The sequence below is a fragment of the Ursus maritimus genome, unplaced genomic scaffold (genome assembly GCF_017311325.1).
Source record: "Ursus maritimus isolate PB19 unplaced genomic scaffold, ASM1731132v1 scaffold_36, whole genome shotgun sequence".
NCBI classification, from domain to species: Eukaryota; Metazoa; Chordata; class Mammalia; order Carnivora; family Ursidae; genus Ursus; species Ursus maritimus.
This window is the reverse complement of record NW_024426230.1, coordinates 4,380,703-4,390,391: the sequence shown is the minus strand read 5'-3', so window position 1 is coordinate 4,390,391 and position 9,689 is coordinate 4,380,703. Positions and strand designations below refer to the sequence as shown.

The following is a 9,689-nucleotide window of genomic DNA, read 5'->3' as shown; positions in this document are numbered from 1 at the left end:
GAAACTTGAAGGAAATGAGGAAGTGAGCCATGGGAACATCTGAAAGACAGAAGTTCTAAGCAGGGGAAACAGCAACACAGAGACACTGAACATGGCAGGTTTGAAGAAAAGCAAGGAAGCCAGTGTGACAGACCAGGAAAGTAGTATATAAGGTCCAGAATATAACCGAGATCCATATCAGAGAGGGCCTTTTAGGCCCACGAATGGACTTAGGCTTTCATTGATAGTGGAAGTTTATGACTGAAGACTGCCTTGGCTTAGCTTACAATTATACGTTTACTGAATAGTGAAAAGGATGGCAAGAATAGAAGCAGACAGGCATTTGGGAGGCTATGGTTATAATCTAGGAGAGAGATAATGTGGGTTTAGATTAGGGTAATAGTAACAAATAATGAAATGGTGAGATTCTGGATATATTTTGATGGAAAAGCTGACAAAATTTGCTAATGTATTACATGTGGGTTGTAAGAGGAAAAGGGAAACAAGTGGGAGGACAAAGGCACCATTTAACAGAAATTAGCAAAATAAATAAATAAATAGCAAAAAAATCAACATACAGAAATCTGTTGTCTCTATACACTGATAATAAACTATCACAAAGAAAATTAAGAAAACAATCCCATTTACAAATGTATCAAAAAGAATAAAATATCTAGGAATAAATTTAACCAAGGAGGTGAAAAAACTGTACTCTAACAACTGTTAAGACCCTGGTGAAAAAAACTAAAGACAACACAAATAAATGGAAAGCTATACCATGCTCATGGATTGGGAGAATATCGTTAAAATATCCACATTACCCCAAATCTACAGATTCAATACAATCCCTAGAACTAGAACAAACAATTCCCAAATTTGTAAGACACCACAAAAGACCCCAAATAGCCAAAGCAATCTTGAGAAAGATTAAAGCTAGAGGTATCATGCTCCTGGATTTCAAACTATAGCATAATGCTATAGTAATCAAATCAGTATAGAACTGGCACAAAAACAGACACATAGATCAATGGAACAGAATACAGAGCCCAGAAATAAACCCGCAATTATATGGTCAATTATTCTACAACAAAGGAAGCAAGAATATACAATGAGGAAAAGATAGTCTCTTCAATAAATGGTGTTGGGAAAACTGCGCAGCTATATGCAAAAGTACAATATACAAAAATAAATTCAAAATGAATTAAAGACTTAAATCTAGCACCTAAAGTCATAAAATTCCTAAAAGAAAATATAAGCAGTAATCTTTATATGTAAGGATCAGTAAGCCTTACTGATATTTTTTCGATTTGTCTCCTCAGACAAAAACAACAAAAGCAAAAATAAACAAATAGGACTATATAAAACCAAAAAACTTTCACACAGCAAAGGAAACCATCAATACAACGAAAAAGCAACCAACTAAATGGGAGAAGATATTCACAGATGACAGAGGCAAAAAGGGATTAACATACAAAATATATAAAAAACTCATAAAAGTCAATATCAAAATAAACAAACAAAAAAACAATCTGAGTAAAAAAATGGGGAGAGAACCTGAAAAGACATTTTTCCAAAGAAGACATACAGATGGCCAGCAGGTACATGAAGATGCTCAACATCACTAACCATCAAGTAGATGCAAATCAAAGCCACAATGAGGTACCACCTTACACCTGGCAAAATGGCTATTATCAAAAAGACAAGAAATACAAGTGTTGGCAAGGCTGTCGAGAAAAAGGGGCCCTCATGTACTGTTGGTTGGGATGTATATTGGTGCAGCCACTATAGAAAATAATATGGAGGTTCCTAAAAAAATTAAAAATAGAACTACCATATGATCCACCAATTCCACTGTTGAGTATTTATATGAAGAAAATAAAAACACTAATTTGAAAAGACATATACACCCTATGTTCATCGCGACATTATTTACAATAGCCGAGACATGGAAACAACCTAAATGTCCATTGATAGATGAATGGATATAGAAGATGTGGTATATATACATAATGGAATATTATTCAGTCATAAAAAAAGAATGAAATCTTGCCACTTGTGGCAACATGGATGGACCTAGAGGATATTACGCCTAGCGGAGTAAGTCAGAAAAAGACAAATAGCATATTTTTTTTCATTTATGGAATCTGAAAAAAACAAACAAATGAACATACAAAACAAAACAGAAACAGACTGATAGATGCAGTAAACAAACTGATGGTTGCCAGAAGGGAGGTGAGGTAGGGGAGTGGATGAAATGGTGAAGGGTATTAAGAGTACAATCTTCCAATTATAAAATAAATAAGACAAACAGATGTAATATACAGCAGGGAATATGGTCAATAATATTGTAACAATTTTGCATGGTGACAGCTGGTAAATACATTTACCATGGTGACCATTTCATAGTGCATGTAAATATTGAATCACTATGTTGTACACTTGAAACTAATACAATATAGTATGTCAATTACTCAACTAAATAAGTCAATAAATCAATAAAGAAAAGTAGTAGTGCTATGGGAGAAGTTTACTTGGAATGGGGTGAATCAAGAGTTCAATTTTATTCAATAAGTGAAATTCACTGGGTCATCTAACTAGAAATTTAGACCAGAGATTTGGAATGCTTCAAGATCGGTTTATATAGGTCATTTGATCTTAGTAAATAAATCAAGTCATCAAAGACTCATTTTTTTCTTTCCATTTTTCCATCTCTGTTATTCACAGTCACTGTCTTCCTAAGGATGACTTCCCATATAATCAAAGGATAACTGCCATCAGAAATTGGAACTATGTCTTCACATGCAGTAGGACAGGCAGGGCAATTCTCACAACCTAAGACAAAAAGTCTTGAGGCTCTGCTGAATAGATCTTTCCTAAACCAACCCCTGCGCCTCAGAAAATGTCAGGACACGTTAACTGGATTAAGCCTACTTTACTTTCAAACTAATCACCATCTAAATGGTATTATGGGATTACCTGATTCTTCAGACCAATTTGCCGTCACTACTGGAGGAAGAAGAAAAGTTAATCCTCCCTAAACCAAAGGGTTGCTACATGATCAGGGAAGAGTGGAAGAGATGAAAGACAGGTACAAGGCCCATTATAAATGCAAAGAAGAGCAAATGACTTAATATTAAATACTGGATGCAACCATTCTTACAAGCCTTTTGGCAATTCCTATCCTAGGGAAATCTCACTGGGTGTTTTTTTTGTTTTGTTTTGTTTTTCATTTAGGTTCCCCAACACAAAAAGAGTTCCATGTTTGCATAACCTTTCCTTCAAAATCTTTCTCCGACTTCGTCTACACATTACTTCTCACACTCTCTAAACCCCTCTCCCTAGTGTTACCACCAGAATATTCAAAATCCCCATAACCTGTCACTTCATAAAGCAGAGAAATTAGTTTCATGCCACTTTTGCATACATGCAAATTCATTAAGGTGGCCTGTTAAATGAAAGACAGTTCACTTCAGGTATGAACTCCTTAGCAAAACAGAAGAATCTATGGAGGTTTTGAAATTGGGATTTTTTTTCCTTTAAACACATGCAGATTTTTATTCTCCCCTGTCAAGCTCCGTGGGTGAGAGGGAGCTATATGGATCTCTTTTAATAGATATGAATTGCCTTTAGAAAACAGAAGTAACAAGACAGATAGGATTATGTATGTTTATCTGAGAATTTGTGTTGCTGTTTTAAACAGTTTACCCCTTTTTCACAATTATTCAGTGAATCAAGATCTCTAAGTAAGGTATGTACAAAGTACTATAATAGCTAAGCAAAATGGGCATGTAATTCTGTCCAACATGGTGATAAGAATGGGTATTAAGTATCTTCTAAACAGTACTGAAGCTACTACAGTTTCCAAAAGACAAAACTGTATTCTAGAAAGATACTCCAACAGTTATGGAGGAGCAATTAGGAGGGTGATGAGTAAAACTAAATGCCATACAGTCAGTTAGGAAGCTACAACAATAGCCTAGTAAAGATAGAATAAGGAACTGGTCCATAACACAACAGTTCAAATATAGCTATACTGAATATTGAATTATTATTATGCTGTCTCCCTAATATTTCATATAAAACTCACTATAGCAATATGGGGTGATATCTTTGGAAGCATAAAGACTGAATAAACAATTTGTTATTTTGCCACATTCTTTTGGATTTTGTTATTTTGTCAACATTTTTTTTTCTTCCTCCAGTAACAATACCTAAATTTTGCTTCTAGAGAAATGCTTTTTTCCCATCAGATACAATCAGGTTACAATAATCACGAGGATCTGTTTTCCTCCATATTCTTCAGTTTAGACTAATAATATAGCTCTTCTCTGAAATTTGTAAGAGTAGGAGTGGGAAGGAAGGAATAAAGATGATCAGCAGCAACACCTGATGAGACCTTCTATTTGTTGTTACTATTGGAATTCAAAAAGCTGCCCTGATTCTTATAGTTTAGATTTTTCAGACTTTCTTTTAAGTAAGATATCCTTATATCTCCCTCCTTAGAAATTATTTTCTGCCTATGTAAGCTAGGATGGGTTTCTATTCCTTATAACAAAAGCAGCCTAAGTAGCACAAAAGTATGGTAAAAACAAATGAACCAAAACATAACAGGGCTAAGAATCCCAACCCCCTAATACTTGGTCCAGTAGCTTTTTGCATCATGTCATGCTGCCTTTAAATATTCAACAAGAGAAAATGTTCTTCAAACATAAAAAATACAGTATCTAATGGAAATGTGTTCTTTAACACCAGAATAAATTATAAAGATGGATATAATAACTGATTTAGATCCCATGAGACAATGGCAAAGAACAAACTGGATATTACATATGCTAGGGCTTTATGACAGCACATCCTACCTTAGCCATTTCTGGGAATTATATAAAAATATCAGTAAATATAGTCATGGGGGTCTGGAAGGAATGGAAGACATGCCAAGTGCTTGGATCTTATCATCAAAACAATCTGGTAATTTCTGAACTCTCATTGTTGCTACTGCTAATGCAAAATTCTTTCTTGTGGTTGGTGGGTGAATTAGAGAACCTTCAATCAAGACTGTAAATTGGAGGTTTTGCAAATAATAAAAAGCCTAGTTGAATGAATTTAAAATCATCCTCTTGGTTCACTGAATGTGTAAGAACAAAATTTAATGGAATCAGGAAGCTCCTTTCTGCTCAGTTTGCCCAAGTTAAGGTGATGATCAAACTCCTGTGACCACACCTTGATCTTTCTACCTTCTCTGCGATGAAGGAATTCTCTAATTTATCTCCTAAGTAAGGAATATGGCTTCTTCCACAGTAAAAATCAAGCTGAAATTTACAATACAGAACTATCAGAAGGGGGAAGAAAGATGAATTCAAAGAGAAACAAACCAACAGGCTGAATAATCCTAAAAGCTGACACATTATCAGTGCTGAAAACATTGGCAGATTGCCAGAAAGTATTTCCGAAGAAGATGTTCAAGTTTAAAAGAGTTAACTTTGGAATGAGAAAAGGCAGTTAAGTAGAGAAAAATCAAAACAAAATGGGTAAAAGGAAAAAAATGTAAAATAATCAGGGTTCAATTCAAGAAGAGACATTGACAGTCCCTTTGCTTTAATAAGAAAAATACCAACAACAAAAGAGCTGAAGTTTTGCTTTTCTACTTGTTGAAGAATTACTAAAAATGAAAATCCATTATAACTAAGCAACAACACTGACGATTCCTCTGATTTTGTAGACTGTGGTCTAATCAACAAGACAAATTAAGAATATTGGTAAATAAAGTGTAATTTCCTTGACCCAGGCCATATACATTTGAAACTACAGACCATGACCTCCCATTGATCTATTCAACAAAGTTCCACTGGTAGAGGTGACCTTTTTGTTTTTCCTCATAAAGCCATTTTATATAGATTCCAAACAAACCGCAGAAGGGATGACCACAAATTAATCAGTCCACTCACGAGCTGGGAACCCAAAGTTTCCGGCTCCTGCCAGCCGGAGCTGCAGAGAGATTCACGGTCTGGGTCCTCTGGCAGTCAGTTAGCCCACAGACCCGCCCGCCTCCGCTGACCGGAAGCAGGCGCCCAGCACAAGCAGGACTCCGAGGGACTGAACAGTAGCCAGTCCCTCCCCTCAAAGCAGAGGAAAACCCAGCACCAATATGGAAAAGGAAAGTGAGAGCTAAAACAACAAGGCAAGGAGAGGTGCAGTACAAACCTTCCGTGAGGTAGTCTCCACGTCAGGGGGGCCCGCAAGAGCCCACACACCGGGCCTGCTGAAGTAAAACCGGCAAGGTTATTCGGCGGGGGCCACAGTGTTGGGACTCCTTGCTGCTGGAATTGGCCTTGGCTTGGGTCTCGCCGTCCTCATATACGCTTCCAAGAGGTCCAAGCCCTCGTGGGGTATTGGGGGGGCCCCCCGGCGTTCACAAAGTACTTGTCCCACACCGTAGGCAGCTTTGCGCAGCGTACCTCTGCATCCACCTCCGTCGCCGGACTGGCTTCCGGGTCTGTGCAATCCGGGTCCTTGCTTTTGCTCTTTCCACTTCCTGTACAGCACCGAGGCGTCCACGGTCGCTGATGACAAGGTGCTGGGCTCGATGAGGAGGGAAGGGACGCTCCGGAGGATAATCCTGACATTCTGGGTGGGGTTCCATCGCCCTGAGGGTGGTTCCCTGTTTTGGGGACCGAGGTGGAGGATGGAAGTTTAAACATCCCTCTTTACGTAGATGTCGGGGTGCCACATTTTGGTCAGAAACCAAAAGGTCAGAAGGGAGAAAAGACAGTCGATGGGGAACTTGAGGCATGTCTTGAAGTAGCCACCCTTAGTTGATATTGGGGGGGCCAAAGGTGGCCACCTCTCAGCTGTACACCTTCAACCAAAAGGTCACCCAGAAACCCTCGACCTTCTGCAGCCCCTGAAGGCAGCTGCGCCTTCTGTGAGCTGGACACTAGCAGTCTTAGCAGAAAACTGCTTATCTTCACAATGCAAGGTGGCAGGACAGCAGATCAGTATTTCTAGATTTTTTTCTTTGTATGGTCAACGTATCTGAAAATTTTTATTGTTACAGAATAAATAATTTGACAAGGAGATTTTGAATTAGTTGTGAAAAGCATCTAACAAAAGATAGCATTTATACACAGTAGATTAACCTAATAGTATAAAAATCAGAAGATGAATGAAAATTCCTTGATAACCACCTGGAAAGCGTTTGTATTTTCCTCAGTTCTTCTAATGAGACCTGTAGTAACTCCACCAAATGACAGTTTTCCAAGGTCTAAACAGAACATTGCAACATGTAGAATATGTATTTTTCCAATGCTGTTTTTTTCCTCATTCAGGGAATTATCTGCAATCATGCTTCTATATATTTTTAATTCCATCCCAAAAGCTCCTTCAATGTGCGTTTATTTAATGATTAGTTTATATTGAGAGGGTCTCTTTTCTAAAATCTATAGTTGTACAACCAGATTGTCTTAAAGGTCCCTAACTAAACCTATGGATCCCAACTTTTCCCTTTCAACATGTTAAGATTACTCAAATTAGAAAGGGTGTCATAGATGAGCTTTGTTATACAGATATACAGACAAATACTCCAATAATGTGGGGTCTCATTAGCTGAGCAATACTGTCTGTGGAAAGCACCTACTTTTCCATTACCCCATGACACTGTGCAAGTCACTTAACATCTCTTGTTCTCATCTTCCTTCTTATGTAGAAGTTGAACAAGATGGTCCTTTGGGTTATTTTAAGCTGTAACATTTTATTCTATTCTCAAGAGCACAATTCTTGAATGTATGAAGGTATTCCTTTCCTAACCTTGCACCTACTATGTGTTAGACTTTACAATAGATACTTTTTTCAAAATAGAGCTTATTTTTTAGAACAATCTTAGATTTACAGTAAAAAAAAAAAAAAAACTGAGATGATAATACAGAGTTCATTTTTACCCTGCATAGTTTCCCCATTAACATCTGTAGATACATTTGCTGAAGTGATGAACCAATGTTGAACCATTCTAATTAACTAAAGTTCATAGTTTATTCCAGTTTCCTTAGTTATTACCTTATATTCTTTTTCTGTTCCAAGATCCCATCCAGGATACATGTATTTGAAGAATACATGTCAGGTAATTTGGGGGGGGGGGTCTCTTTTTTTCCTCATAGCTAGACTGGGGTTATTTTTCCAGTTTTGGCCATTTGCAATTCTTTCAGTTGGCTGTTATCCTTTCAACATACCTCATCAATGTAGGTTTTTGTCAAAACTAACAAGTTTTGTTTTGAGCATTCCCTTAGTTCAAACTGCTACAATAAAGGCTACCATAGTCTAGGTAGCTTATAACAACAGAAATTTATTATTCACAATTCTAGAGGCTGGAAGTCTTAAGATCAGGGTACCAGCAAGTTGGGTTCTCATGAGGAACCTCTTCTGGGTTGTAGACTGCCAACTTATCATTGTATTCTCACATGGCAGAGAGAGATCGAGTGAGCTACTACCTCTCTTGCCTCCTTTTACAAGTGCACTAATCCGTTATGAGGGCTTCACCCTCATGTCCCAATAACCCCCCAAAGGCCCTGCCTCTAAATACCATCACATTGAGGATTAGATTTCAATATATGAATTTTGGAGGAACACAAACATTTAGTCCATAACACTTCCTTACTTGCTAGTACTGCATAATGTTCCACACTCATATAATTCCTGATCCAGTCCTAGAATTAACCATTTATCCAAGAAGCCCTGGTTCCTCTTATTGGAGATATTATTAGAAACCAAAATCTGGGTGCTAGATATCCTTGTTGTTACTGGGCTATCATTGTTTCTAGGACCTCTCAATTGACAGATTAAGAAAATATAATTGTATCTACTAATCTGTGTATATACACATACCTATAAATATTTCTGTATGTAACCATTTATATCTATATTAAGCTAAACATGAGTTCATCCTGATGTTTCCAGCTCTGATCTTTTACCACATGGATCATTCTAACTCTTTCCCTTGCTTATTTCTAACCTTCACTTAACAGTGAGAAACCTGGCTTCCACTGTCTTCTATTCATTTACTTAATTGTTCAATTTAAGTATATATATTATAGCTTTACAGCATTGTTAACTCATACCTTCATGGGAAACAGCTCAAAGTACAATTTTTTGCCTTAAGCATTTGCCTTAAGGCTCCACTCATTTCCAGCTATTTACATTAGCACCTTTCCTCCCTACCTCCTTCTTTGTGAAGTTTTGTTGTTGTTTTTTTTTATTATTAAAGATTTTATTTACTTATTTGACAGAGAGAGAGACAGCCAGCAAGAGAGGGAACACAGGGGGAGTGGGAGAGGAAGAAGCAGGCTCTCAGCAGAGGAGCCCTATGTAGGGCTCGATCCCAGGACTCCTGGATCACGCCCTGAGCTGAAGGCAGACACTTAACGACTGAGCCACCCAGGTGCCCTTGTCGTTGTTTTTAACACTTGTAATACAGTCAGATTCTTTCATCATAGTCTGTATTCCAATCGGGAATTCTCCAGCCTTCTAGATATTTTTTTAAATATTTACATACATGAGGGTCACTCTGTGTGATAAAATTCTATAGGTTTTTGACAGATGTTACTATTATGTATTCACCATTACAGTATTACACAGGATTTCAGTCTCTCAAATAAAAAACTATTTTTCACTTATTAGAACCTTCTCCCCCTCCTCCCAAACCTCTGGTAACCACTAGATTT

General features: G+C 37.4%; 1 pseudogene; it reads right to left on the bottom strand.

The window, feature by feature from the left end:
- Nucleotides 1–6,329: 6,329 nt before the first annotated feature.
- Nucleotides 6,330–7,322, bottom strand: LOC121100292 (annotated as a pseudogene).
- Between the last annotated feature and the right edge of the window lie 2,367 nt (nucleotides 7,323–9,689).